Consider the following 14,819-nt stretch of genomic DNA (forward strand, 5'->3'; position numbering starts at 1 on the left):
CCGTCTTCACCCGCGGGTCGCAGTGTCCCGCGGGTGAAGAAATGTGCGCCCGGCATCTATTCTCCCTGTCTGCAGGGCTTGGGGGCTGCCCGGCGTGTCCGTAAGTGCCGGGCACGCCCCCAAGAGTGCCGAAAAGGGGAAGCGTCTTATAGACATGCCCCCTTTTCGATGACCACGCCCCCTTCTCGGTCGCGCGCGCACGAATGTGCCCTCTCTAGCTCCGGCGCCCTGCCTCACGCCGGAGCTAGAGTGAACACTAATATATATATATCACTATGCTTCTATCAGCCTGTACAGGACTGAGCATAGTGCAGTGACACATGACACATTGTATACATAAAAATAAAAGCTGAAATATGAAAGATCTTTATGCATCTTGCTATTTAATGCCGACATGCTGCTGCCCGGGATGGACAATAAACCATTATGTTGATGCCGATTCATCTCCGCTCTTATTGTGTGTTTTCTAGATCCATAATAAAGTCAGTCAGGCACCAACCAAGTAGTGTGAACTGTTGAAGCCAGCCACCGACCGGAGATCTCAAACCAGATCCATCTGTTAGCAATTTTAACCATTTTACAATCATTTTAGACAATCTCACCAAGTTTAGTCACTCTGTAAGCTTGGCCTGTTATTGTTCTTGAAGGGTTCGTGCTTTATAGCTGTGGCATAATTCACATTGGGGATATTAAATAAAACAGTGATGATTTACCTGCCTCACTATGTGTACTTGGCACTGATGCTAAACAAATGCGAGTTACACTGCACTGGATAGAGGCACCATTAATCTATATAGAGCATTCTTAATCGACAGATCAGACAGCAGATGCAGCCCACACTTTCTTTTCCTTCTTTTTTGGGACTGTTATCGGTTTGTTGTTAAAATTTATATTTATTGTACATGGCTTCTCTCTGTAGTACTGTTGCAAATCACCTTGATAATACAGTATGTCCTGCATTTACAGAGCCTAGACTAAAGGTCCCCATACACTAGGCGACGGATTGCCGACCGGCGGCCATCGATGTTCCATGATCCGTCGGAGGATCGTTCAAATTCTCCATGTTACATTTCCACTGATGTGATCAGCAAATTAGAGAAATTCAACATGTTGGATTTAACAGATACCTCAAAGCCGGGTTGCAGTAACGCGGCGAACCGTCGATTAGTGTATGGGCCCCTTTAGATACAAGTAGGTTCTCTGCTATAGGTTAATGCATACTTGTACCATTTGGGTAAATAAGAGTAGTACTATACCAGTAGCCACATTGGATGTCCAGGTGATAGCAGAAAATGACGACGCTGTGTATTTCAACGTCATGGAATAACTTCTGATACTGAAATCCGTTTTGCACGTTATTGACTGTTGAAAGCGTCAGCGTTGTTGATGTTTCACAGGCCGGTTATCTAAGGACTGACGCTCATTTATGTCATCCGTAACAATGGAAACAAATAGGCATTGCAGGGTCCCGCAGTATTTGTGAAGTAGTGACATTGTCAAATGACAGCAGCTACACGTGTTTTATTTTAAGCCGGTAATTTCATGCTGACGTGCTCTTTTCATCTATTTTAGTATCCAAAGTTATTCCGGTTAGTTGTAGAACCTAGCAGTATTTTAATTAGGCAGTATCCTTTGTGAATGCAGATACCATTTAACAGCAGTGACTGACTGTTTGCAGGTACTTCCCATGTACTATTAATAGAGCAGAGCTGCATTTAAATCGGTATTAATAGCAGTTGTCAGTGGATAGCTAAAGAAAAATCAATACACCGTTTAATTGATGTCTATAGGGGGAAAAAAATTGGAACAATTTTTTCAATTTATTTTTTTATTTTTACAGACATGATTGCTGTGGGGAAAAAAAATCGCCAGCGTTATCACCCTCAGGGGTAGAAATGGCAAAGCGTAGGCGCTCGCTCGATGTGTCGCTGCGCACTTACCTGGTCATTACGGGGGGAAAAGCTTGTTTGTTCTCTGCACCCAAAACTATGAGACTCAAACAAAAACGAGCAAGGTTCTCCTACCCGGATAACTTGTGCCAATTGGATATGCCCCCTAAGATTTAGTCTGATACTAATAATTGGAGTCTTGTTACTTTTGGTTATAGCATTTTATGCAGCACTTTTCACTATCCGTGATTCGTGTCTTTACTCCTCACTGTCGCTGGTCTTTGTATGTGCTGTGTCCTATCGGTCTTTGATGATTTTGGAGGCACAGATGATGTTCAGAGATGTGTATTTTTGCAGCGATCGAGCGGTTAGTGTCCCAGAGCTATTTATTCCTACTGCCGTTCAGTTTTGCCACCCAGGTTTTCTCGCCCATAATAAGTGTTGTCCACACCCCACATCCTGCTCCTGATTCAGCACTCTGTCTGAGGGGTGAATACTCATTCTTGGCATGTCTTGTGTTCTCTCTTGTAACATCTGTTCATTGTAAGCAAACTGATATTTACTTATCGCTGTTTACTTGTAGTGTCAAATCAATTGTGAACGGTGAGAGAATCGTGCAAGCCCTCCCTGACTGCTGGTGGTTCACAGGATAGTGATACATTCCTTTGTGCCTGGGTGATGTCACTAGCTCCTAGTAAATAGGTTGGTTGTATTATTATGATTCCGCCACAAGAATGTCTGCCTACTGCATTATAGGCAACAGTTTTACTTTAAAGGGATACCCAGCCTATTGATGATGTTAATGTTGTACATATAGGGACCTGTCTGCCAAATAAATATATAATGTATTACCATGTCTGAATTTCATTGTTTTTAACTATGCATGAATATTGCCTGCAGCGGGCGCTTTTCCGTTGCCACTAGAGGTCAATATTTAGCCCTTTTAGGGGAAGATGCAATTGTTTTGTGGGTGCCCAAACGTAATGGGTGGTCATTAGAGCAATTCAGTTGTCCCCACCCTTGAGGCACGAGTACCACGTGCCCATCAACATAAGGTTTAAGCTGCGCAAAGCGGCTAAACTCGTCTAAAGTACTGCCTTTGGCACCTAAACTCCCATTTGGATGCCCAAAGTGCCAACTTATCGCACATTTCTGCTTGACCACCTCTGGAGGTGGCAGGTAGAAACGTGTGCTCCATTGGCTAGTCGCGGTCGAACGGAGCAACAATTGCTCCATCGGGCACCCAAAGACACAATTGAATTGCCCCCTACAGTCTGATGTATGCACACTAGGGTAAGCAACCTCCCGGACTAGCTCCTGTGGAACTACACATCCCAACATGCCTTTACAGCAAAATTATGGCAGGGCATGCTGGGATATGTAGCTCCACAGCAGCTGGAATGCCACAGGTTGCCTACCCTTGTAATACCCATATGCTGGGACATCTATTCTGTTCGGCCTCTTGTTTTTCATCCTCTTCTTGGACAATTGAAAGTAATTCTCGGGGGTAAAATGCTAACACCTGTGTCGCACGACCGTGTTTTATTTTCCTTTAAAAGCCTTGTAGAAAGGAGCTCAGAGAGTGGTTTGCATGAAAAAGTACAAAGTCCTACAACAAATTGCTTTTTTCTTTCTATTTATGGAAAATGTTTACCTAAAATAACAAACTTTGATACTTTTATATCCTCACTTTAAAACAAGCTTTCAATTAAGTGGACAAACTCCCATAAGCTGTTAGTTAGAAAGGAACAGAGGACACGTCTTTCCGCAAAGGGGATGCAATCTGGAAACCGGCTGTCTTAATCCCAACAGCCGGCTTCCCGACTGCTTTATCCCGGCGAGGGTTAAATGACAGGCGTCTATATGTAGACTCCTGTCATTTCCCCAATGCCGGGAGACAGGCGCCCAGCATCCCGATGGAAGGTATGCCGGGCACCGCGAGCGGACAGCCATGCGGGGGGGGGAGGAGGGGGTTAGGTTTAGGGCACCTGGGGGGGGGGGGGACTTAGGGTTAGGCACTCCCCCGGGAGTGTTAGGCTAGGGGGAGGGAGGGTTAGAGTTAGGCCCCCCCCTGGGGACTTAGGTTTAGGCAGCAGGGAAGGGGGGGGGGGGTTAGGCACTTACAGGGGTGATTAGGTTTAGGCACTTGCGGGGGAGGTTAGGGTTAGGCACCCCTAAGCAGGGGGTCAGGGGTTAAGTTGGGTTAGTTTTTACTTACCTGCGGATGATCAGGATTTCCAGCGCTGTCGGGCTTCCACTGCCGGGATCTCTGCTTCTGTCGGCCTGCCGCGGCCGGGATTCGAAATGCCGGCCAGAGGGACGGCGGTATTTCATACCGATTCCCTGCAAAGGCTGGGATTGGTTACTCCTCTAACTCATAGGGGTCAATTCCGTTAGGTGTGAGTTGGGTCCTGCGAGTCGTTCTCACGGCAAACTCTCACTACGAATTCCATTTGCAATTCGGTTCCAAACTCACATTGATTTTTCAAGCAGAAATTAATTTTTTTGTGTGCTGCCCCCTGAGCAGGTGCGAAGGTAAGGAAAATATTTATTATAAGGTTAAAATTTGGCACACTGGGCCTGATTCAGAGCCGCTCGTAAGCGGCCGCTCGTTCGTTCCGAGCGATGTTCGCACATCTGCGCATGCGTATGGGTTTTAGTACGCATGCGCGAACCAGTCAGTGCGGTCGAAAATTGTGTGCTCGCAATATAGTGAATGCCTGCTAATTTGAGTGACAGAGTGAGGCGTTTGTGGGTGGTAACAGGGGAAGGTGCTTGAAAACGGGGAGTGGAGATCCGAACGCAGGCGTGCCAAAAGGTCAAAACGGGCGTTTTATGGGTGTGCATAATTAACAAAGCAGCGTCATCGACCAAGTCAGTTGGGTGTCTTTTAGCCAGAACTGCTCGCATGATTGCGGTAGAAAAATGCTACCACAAGAATAGCGAGCAGTTCATACGCCTTTCGATGTACTCGATTAATCTAATAAATAGCGGTGATGACGTAGGATGTGAGCGGCCAGGGAGCGTTTTTTACAAAAAAACGTCCGCATGTTTTGTTCGCTCGTTCAGACATAGAGGCGTCAACAGACCGCAAAGAGCGAACGGTCAATTTAAATAGCCAGCCCCTTTTTCTGGATGAGCGAGCGCAAATAGCATCCGGCTCTGAATGAGGTCCACAGTGCAGAACTTCTGGGAATCCCCTTTCAATGAATAAACATTCACTTGGAGGAGTTTAAATGGCATAATTCGGCCAATAAATACGTTTCAGTTTTCAGGTAAATTTCTCGAAAAAGCTCCATAATGGGTTAAAAGAAGTAAGACGGGTATTTGGAGGTGTTGTGTTCAGTTATCGCGCTGAGTGAAAAAATATGGGTTCCATGGACCCCACACTTTTAAAAATTGGGGTCCTAGTTCACTGTTTCAGGGTCCCATCACATTTTATGCTTTTGAGCTCCCCCTATGCCTCCCCACATCGCATCAGACCACCCCACATACCCTTAAATGCCCATATGATCCAACTACATAGCATCAGACTACCCTACATGCCCAAAAAATGGCAGTACTAGGGCATGATAGATTGAGGAGACTGATGCGAATGATTTAAATATTCTCTCTTCAAAGCATTTACATAAGACAATCTAGTTTTTAAAATGCATCATTTTAATTTGTGTTGTCTGTAACTCTGTGTAGGCCAGTGGTTCCCAAATTGTGTGCCCTGGCACACTTGCAGGGGTGCCTCAGGTTGGTGGTCCAGCACCAAATCAAATTGTTTATGGTCAATTGTCATGTAAATATGTGGACAAACAGATTAGCAAACCTGTCCACCACCACATAGCTGTACCTTAGGATGACCGGTAAGCACATTTTTTAAGCTTTTGGCTTAGGGGTGCCGTGAAACAATGCTGATACACAAGGGGGTGGTGATTAAAAAAGGTTTGGGAACCACTGGTGTAGGCTGCACACGCCCTAAGTGAAAATGCTGCCTGGAGGAGAGGTTTGGTTGATAGTTAAACGTCTTCATTGCCTGGAGTAGCAACATGAAATGGAGAATTCTGTTTCTGTAGCACCAAAAGATAGGCTCTATTAATAGGGTAGCGCATTGTGCATGCCCTAATGACAATATGGGAAGATTGAATGCATAGCTGCAAGTATTTATAAACCAGTATTAAAAGTAGACACATTTCTTGGGACAAAGATTTCTGAAATTGGGGACAATTGGTGTCTATGACAATAGTCTGGAAATTGAGCTTTAGGGGTACATTTACTAAAGCTGTTAAAACAGACCAGCGGTTTTGTTGATCAAAGCAACCAATCAAATTATAGCTTTCATTTCTCTCTTGCATTCTAGAAAATGATGAACATAATCTGATTGGTTGCTATGGACAATACTATTGCTTGTCTGTTTTAGAAGATTTAGTAAATTTGCCCTTTTTAGTTTATATTGTAAAGGCCCATCTGTGTTGTGGACTAGTGTAGAGAATCTGTAGATGTAGAGAGAAAGTAAGGGGGATGTATCAAACTTTCTAAACAAGTGTAGACGTTTCCGATAGCAACGGAGTAGCTTCTGCTATACCTATATAGGGCATCGCAGTGGTAATGTATGAACGGTCAGTTGCACTGACCATTACGACTACTTCAGCTATCGATTTCTACAGCTGCAGCTGTCATTGCTGCAGGCACAGCGCGGTCCCCTGCTGTCGGACTATGCAGCCAGGGTTTGTGCTTTCAAAGAACAATAGTTTTGTTTTCAATCGCTCGACTGTGCCGCCGGGGAGTTTTGACTGGCGCATGCGCCGATTCCCTGCAAACTCCGGTCAAAGCAGCCACATGAGAGAGCTTAGACTTCACCAGGCAGTAAACTCTCTCCCTCTTCGGCAAATGTTTTTTTATAATACATGCCATCGGTAAGTGGTCCTGTTTCACCTCGATAATAGACCAAGCAGGACCATGCATTTAAAGATTGTTAGCCACCCATTCATACTTCTCCCCCAATGAGTGCAGTTACCGAGATTACAGCTAACACCCGTTCATACATCTCCCCCCCATGTATCTGCATCAGTAAAGGATCACTTGCTGAAAACGGGATGTGGTCAGAATCCCGCCCTCTGGGATTCCGGAGGTCTCAATGCCGACACCGGAATCCTGACACTTATCAGAATACCGGCGCTGGCATCCCGACCGCCGGAATCCCAAAGGTAAGTACTGGGTTAGGGGTTAGGCATTAGGGCAGGGATGGTGAACCTCCTGCCCGGGGGCCTTTAAAAGGCCCTTGGTATCATTTGGTCTGGCCCTCAGAGCTTTTCTCTGCTAGCCTCATCTGGATAGTAGGGTGCCTAGAATGGCACACTGCAGCCAGAATCTATGCAGCAGTGCCACCTGGATGCTTCAGACGGTCACACCGCTGCCCTCACAGCAGGATGCTCCGGGCATTGCTGTAATCACTAGTGCTTGTGGCCCCGCCCCATGTGACGTCACGCGGAGGGGGCATTGCCTAAACCAGGCCCACAAATGTTATATATATCAAAATAGCCCTCGACAGAAGTTTCCCCATCCCTACACTAGGGGGAAGGTTAGGGATAGGCTGCAGGGGGGAGGGTTAGGTTTAGGCCCGACGGAGGGTTAGGTCAGGAGTACTTACCTTTAGGCGTGAGCATTGTAACCTGCTCGGGATGCCGTCGTCGGTATTCTGACCGCCGGGATCCCGAACAGGGGCATCCCGTACCCAACCCACTGAAAACATTTTCTTTAGTTAACTGTGCCTAGCTGCGTACAATAGCTGAACCTCTTTGCCTTGTATCTTTATTATTTTCTGTACTTTGCCATACATTGCTTTGCATGAAAAGTGTCAAGGACTACAACAAGATGACTTTTTCTTTCTATGTATTTAAATGTAATATGCAAAATGTATGGCCGATACCCCATACCACCGCCCCAATGTTGTCAAACACACACCACTTGCTTCTAAGCTGCTAATGTTTTGTCTTTTAAGAGGATTATCGCACTTAAATAAATTGGACACGAGATCTCCAGGCGGAGTTACAGGGATTGTGAGGAAGTGAAAGCAAACAATGAACCTGTACTAATGGCAGAGCTCTTCAAACCCACTTTCTCGCACCATGGAAACTTTGAAAAAACAAAAGCCAATAAGAAGAATAATTTATAGTCTGAAAAATATAAGAGAAGGTTACTCTCCCGGATTGAGCCAATATTCATTACCATGGATCTAATTAATTCACTGATGCAGCTCTTTAGGAATCTGTCATTTGACTGTTTAATAGGCTCGTTCCTCATGATTCTTCCTCTCCTACAGTATTGCTGGGTGCCCTGGTTGTAGGTGACAGGCGCACGTTATGGGATTTGATACATTGTGTTTTCTAGGAGACTTAAGGGTCAGACATTGCAGAATACAGGGGACAGTGTTGGCAGGAGGTGGTATTAAGGGATTGGGCATGTTGTGTGATGGGTGTTGGCCACTTGCAGACTGGAAGCCACAGTGTAACAGATCTCTGGATGCTTCGCTCAGTAATAACATGTCCTGCAGGTTATGTAGTTTACAAATCACTCACACAACCACTTTTATGCTGGTTTTGCTTGTGTAACCTTATGCAACCTTGGAGGTTTTGGTAAGCTAAAAAAACAAACGCAGACACGGAACACACTTACGATATACACTTTAAAAAAATCAATCTATAATCTGTGGCAATGTGTCCATCCAGTTAGGCGCGTCACTCCACGATTTCAGACTCAACGAACGTGGCAGCTTCCGCCGTGGCCTGGCATACATAAAGCACAGCGCAGATCTCATTTTCCTCAGTGCCTCGGAAACCTCTTGCTGAATGGCTGCGGGAATAAGTGGCGCGTCCTCGCAGCACGCTCCCCACACAATGTCCATTTTCTCCCTTTAGAAATAGAATTTGTTCTGAATGTTGGCCTGTACTGAAGCCTTTGTGCCTCTCCTAACCCCTACTGGGATTTCCCTGTAGCAGATGGCCCAATGCATCCTGCAAGTCATTGGCTAAGCTGGGGGTAGGGTCAGCGGGGTCTCCTCATTGTGACCCATCTTTTGGTTGGTCCTTAGATGCTGTGTCAATGCCAAGATCTTAAGTGACAGCATTATGCTTGTGCTGATGGACTTTGTGCTATTTGACCCTGCTTTATCATACATCCTGGGGAACAGCATGCAAGTATGATGCTGACAAAAAGCCTATGTATCTGTGTGTGCATGTCTAATCCTTTTTACTGACATACAATAAAAGACGTAAGCGTGTTTCTCAAAACCTGCTCCTGGAATAGAACATGCTACATGCTGCAGATTGTAACCCTGAAGCACAGCAGATGGGTTACCTGGCCTGCACAACATCATTATGCTAAAGTAGTTTTGGTACTTTGTGAAACTTTAATTGTTATGGTGTCTCTGATCCTTCACTGACAAAACATTTTCATTTTCAGTGTGTGTTCAGCCTAGAACGGCACCAACATGTACATTTGTATCTTATAAATAGTGTTGGTGACACAATACTAATCGGAACGCTGCTTTTTCTTACAGTGTGTGTGTGTGTATAAAATGTTTCTATTAAATGTAGGTGACATGGTTGGCGTAGTGGTTAGGGGATGCAGTCAGGAAGCCGACGGTCAAAATGCCGACCAACGGCTTCCCGACTGTCTAATCCCGGTAGGGGTCTAATGATAGGCGTCGAAATCCCAACGCCTATCATTATCCCTACGCCGGGAGCCTGACTCCTGGCATACCGAACGAAGGTAAGGCGGGCAGCCGGCACCCCCCCCCCCCGGGAGAAATAGGTTTAGGCTGCGGGGACGGGGGGGTTGAGGTTAGGCGCTAGGGGGGGCGGGGGACAGGGTTCGTTTTTACTTACCTGAATCCCCTGTCAGGATCCTCACTGCTGCTGCTCTTCCGGCGTCGGGATTTGAAGAGCCGGCCATACATACTGATTAGCATTTCTAACTCGCAGCACTGAGCTCTTGGGTTTGGTTTTCCCCAGGGCCTTTTTCACGAGATCCTCTCCTATTTCTCAAACCGCATACATATGTGCCCTTGCTCATCTAGCCTCAATACGCCTGCAGCACGATATGAGTGAACCGCCAGGTCCTGTGCAACTCTGCTTGTGTCGGGGGTCTTTTTTTTTGCCCAAAATGCATCTAAATCGCTGGGCGATGCGACCTAGGACGCACCAGGAGACTGTGCTGATTAATTTGATATGCGCCATTTTTATATCTGTGTGCAGCTGAGGGCATGATTCACAGAGGAACGGATTAGCAAAGCCGCACACAAGCCGCTGTGCAAATCCGTCCATCGCAAATAGAGGAAGAGGTGTCAGACCCGTCCTTGCTGCATTTGCGATCCCAGTGCTGCGACTGACGTCGCAGACTGGTATCTCCATTGCGACAGATGGTTGCTCCTTTTGGTCAGGCTGCGGGAGCTGAAGCTTCCTGCAGCCTGACCGGGTGCTGGTCACTTAAGAGGCCGGGAATCTGCGTCCACAGTTTCCGGGAACGGTGACCAGACACGCCCCCACTTTGCCCCCCAAAAGCCGCAACATTGTCAATCATGCTGCGGTTTGGAGGTCTGCGAGCGAGATCGCAGTACCCGTTCTGCACCTGCGCAGACGCCTCAACATCTAAGATGTACGTTAATCATCAGATTAATGCACATCTGTGAGCGGCAGCCTTTGTATGGTAGCACTTCGCATGCTGATTGAGAGTCTCAGTCGCCTATCAAATGAATCATCGCAGTCTCCTGGTGCGTCCTAGTCGCATTGCATTGTGACTTGGGGCTGTATCCAATTAGCACCAAACATTGCTTGGGCACTAATTGATCCCCGCGATCTGCAAAAAAAACAGTGTTTTTCACCGATTATCCCCGTTTGTCGCAGATGGTTTTTTTTTTGTTTTTTTTTCACCCTACCCTATTATTTCGCACAAAATACACAGGTCTGCAAGCTTATCACGGACCCTATGTGTTTTTCGCCTTTTTTGGGGTGAAAAAAGGCACTTCTCGTGGATTCTTTTCGGGGTACAAATATCCACGATAAGTGCTGGCGTTGGGCGGTACTTCGGGGCTAATAGGATAGCCCGCGATCAATTAACAGCACTACTTTTAATACTGCTGATTGGATACCACCCTTAGACGCAATATCGGCACAAAAAGACGCAAAAAAGACACCTTGCAACAGCAGAGTCTCACGGGACCAGGTTCTCCAACTGGGGCTGTTTAGCACGACTGCAGCAAAGACGAGTGAGGACACATCTGTAGCTGTCAATCTGTTCCAATTTCAGTGATTGACAGCCAGGGAGCTGCGGCATCAGGAACCAGTTCTCGCTACTCATTCAATCACGCGCACTCCTCATTAGATCCCTCTTCCTAACTGGAAAAACACTTATGTGCAGACATGCTCTTCATACCTCTGAGTGTCCAGTTCAGCCGGCATTAACCTCCGTAGTCTTTTTAATATAAAAGTGCCACTGCTAAATCCCACCTGGTTATCTCCTAATGACACCTGAGTGATTTTTTGGTTCTGGGGAGACCACTGCCCTGTTCGTGTGGAGCTTGTATGTTCTCCCTGTGCTTGCGTAGGCTTCCTACGGATACTGCGGTTTCCTCTCCTACTCAAAAACATACTAGTAGGTTAATTGGATTCTGGCCAAAAAATGAACCCTAGTGAGTGTGTAAATGCTTGTGTACATGTGATGGGGAATATGGATTGTAAGCTCCACTGGGGCAGGGACTGGTGTGAATGGCCAAATATTCTCTGTAAATGTGCTGCGTAATATGTGTGTTTGAATATGCAGACACATCCATATGACCTATACAGTTTAATGGAGGTTTAATGGGGGTATTTTACATTCCCTGTAAATATTTGTATTAGATGTGGGGGCGCACAGGTGGAGCTATATAACTACTAATAGTGGCAAAGTTTATTCAAACAAAAATAGTGCTATTATTGGTTGACACTCCTTTTATAATAAATGAGTGGCTGCTGCTTACTCAGTGAAAATATGTGCTGGTGAACACACCGCGAAATACAAACGGAATTACTGAAGAGTAATATGAGCTCCTGAATGTGTCTGTACATATATACACCCCACAACAAATTATAATTTTTTTTTTACAAAGTGCTCACGATAATGACACAACTTATCTGGTAGTAAAATCTTCGGTCAAATGAACCTCGTTGGATTCATGGTATATGAAATTTAAAAAAACAAACAAATTGCAACATAGTGTTTTACCATTTTTTTAACACTGCATATTTTACATATAACCTTATTAGGAACATGTCAGTCCCATGAATAATCCACAGTCACGGATAATAAAAGGTAAAAGTAACCAAATTGAATCCAGAAGTGACATACAATGGCTAAACAAACACGTACAAGATGTAAAACATGAAAGAGCTTATCTGTCCATATAGAGGGGTACCGGTACAGTAGTACCAACACGTTTCGTACTTCAGTGGTCAGACTTCCCCTTGATGAAGTCTGACCATTGAAGGACAAAATTAATTGGGACTGCTGTATTTAAAAAGGGCAGAATGCGCCCTGCCTTTTTGGCGGCTCCCCGCATAAAACATCATGTCGAGTGCCGTCCCCACCCGCGGGCCACTGTGGGAAAAACAGCGGTGCTGCGATCACCACCGGTGAATAGATGGTGGCGCATGTGGCCGGCATCTATTCACAGAGACAGGAGAGCTTGGGGACAGCCCGGCATGTCTAAGGGCCGAGCACGTCCTCAAGAGTGATGCCCCCTTTTCTCGTGACCACTCCTCCTTTTCAGGGGCGCGTAGGAGTGCCCCCTTTCTATGTCCGGTGGCCTGGAATACTAATATATATATATCTATTCAGCGGCACATGCACACTTGAATTAAAAAGACAATATCCCCGTAACAAATTAATATGTGGTTTATCTGGGTATCTCTTATCTACATCACTTTTAGGCAGAAAATCTCCACAGTATTCACAGGGATCTTATAAAAAGGAATATTGTCACATAGCAAAATACTGTTTCAACACTTTATTCAAGGTAACATGGTATCCACTTATAGTAACACCATGGTTTGAAGCATATTTGAGACAAAAGTTGGAAACAAATCAGATGTTACACGATTCCACCTTCTGCCATCCAAGGTGAATCCTACCAGGCCGTCCCAGTGAGTCCAGCAGTTGTGCAGCGTCTGAGGCCTTAATACATTTTATCCAAAAGGAATTTATCAAAAGGCCAAAAAGATCCTCCAGAGGAATATATGTTTATATAGTATGAGTACAGTGTACTTTGCTCATTTTGTCATGCTACCTTTGTTGTGACACCCCATTTTAAGTTCCTTGGCAGATCTATTACATTGATTTTGATCAAAACAGTTACGTATTGCTCTACTGAGATGCACACAAGGCTCCCAGTTAAAGCAGAGTTGAGATTGCAGCTCCATGCTTTAGGGCAGTGGTGGGGAACCTGTTCTCTGCCGAGGGAGAGAGGGAGAGAGAGAGGGAGAGAGAGGGAGAGAGAGGGAGAGAGAGAGAGAGAGAGAGATAAAAATAAATATATATATATATATATATATATATAATATCTCTCTATATCATACAAAGGGCGCACCAGGCGGCACTGCTGCATAGATTCCCTTCTGCAGGGTGCCATTCTAGGCACCCTGCTAGCTAGATGAGGCTAACAGAAAAAGCTCCGAGGGCCAGACCAAATGATTCAGATGGCCTGATTAAGGCTCCCAGGCCTGAGGTTCCCCATCCCTGCTTTAGGGCATAATAACTTTAAGAAGACTTGCACTAAAAATAATTCAGTGTCTTAAACTGCGCATCTCTACCACCATCCTGAAAAGAACGGACATTGTAGCAGTAAAACTGTGGCACTGGTACTTGGTAAATAGGCAGCGGGACAGCCTTCACCACTGATGCTTAAAACTGGTGAAATGATTGTCCGTGGTAACGTCCTTAGTAAGGTGAAACCAATGCATAGTCCTCTTTCACCAGCAACAGGGATTATTGTCTGCTGCAGTCTCTGCCAATCATGGCGCTCTCCATCGGAGAAACTCCTCCCACCTTCAATGGCAACTTTCCGCAGGGAGCTGAGCGAGCGCGCTGAACACTGGTTTTGTGTGTATTGATTACCTAAGTAATGCCGCGTTCTCAGTGAGGTGACTGGTTCTTGTGGAATGGATTGCCTGCAGATCACTCCTGTGTTAGTGGGGAGATAGCACAGTGGTTCCCTGAACAAAAAAAGGAGGGTTACAGGAAGCCTATGTAGATGAAATAAAGCTTGCTTTATTGTCCATGGATATTCTTGCTTTGGTTTTTGAATTGACTATCCAAGGTCCAAATTCTCAAACATTTTGCAGCACAATCCTTTATTATATTCCTGGTGTTAAGCCCTGGTTCAGTTCTGCCAGAGAGTTGGAGTTAGCTGGTGTTGAGCTGGAAGGTGAACCCTGGAACACCCTTTGCTGAGAAAGAGACGACTAAAGGCTCTGACTGCGGCAATGAAGTCTGAGTTTATCGATTTTATTTATATGTGAAGTGATACTGGCAGGTTTTGGCTTCATTTTTATTATTAGTGGGGGGAAAAAAACAGCTGTGTAGGAATTGGTTACATGTAAGATAGAATCTGAGAATAAACTTTTTTTTTTCCATTTAAAAAGAATTTTGATCTTTTATTCTTGTCGATTTGTGGGGCTTTTTCTCAGCGCTAGCCCTTTGATTTATTTCGGCAAAACGAAAACAGCCTGGTCGCTGGTGATACCTTAGGGGCAGCTTCAATAGTGGGTGAAAAATAGTTGCAACTCCTAAACACTGTGAAAGGCATAGCGGTATCACTCGGATACAACTGCTGATTTCAGATGATTTGAGGCATATTTAAGAACTTACAGTATATTGCGGGAAAAATCTGCCATTTTTGAGGAAATCCCG

The 14,819-nt window shown here is 45.4% G+C and overlaps 1 protein-coding gene across 6 annotated transcripts in view; it reads left to right on the plus strand.

Moving 5' to 3' along the window:
• Positions 1 to 14,819, plus strand: part of POU2F1 (POU class 2 homeobox 1) — a 141,688-nt gene that overhangs the window by 25,582 nt on the left and 101,287 nt on the right. The window lies entirely within an intron of this gene.

The sequence above is a fragment of the Taudactylus pleione genome, unplaced genomic scaffold, assembly GCF_031769625.1.
Source record: "Taudactylus pleione unplaced genomic scaffold, aTauple2 ptg000361l, whole genome shotgun sequence".
NCBI lineage: Eukaryota > Metazoa > Chordata > Amphibia > Anura > Myobatrachidae > Taudactylus > Taudactylus pleione.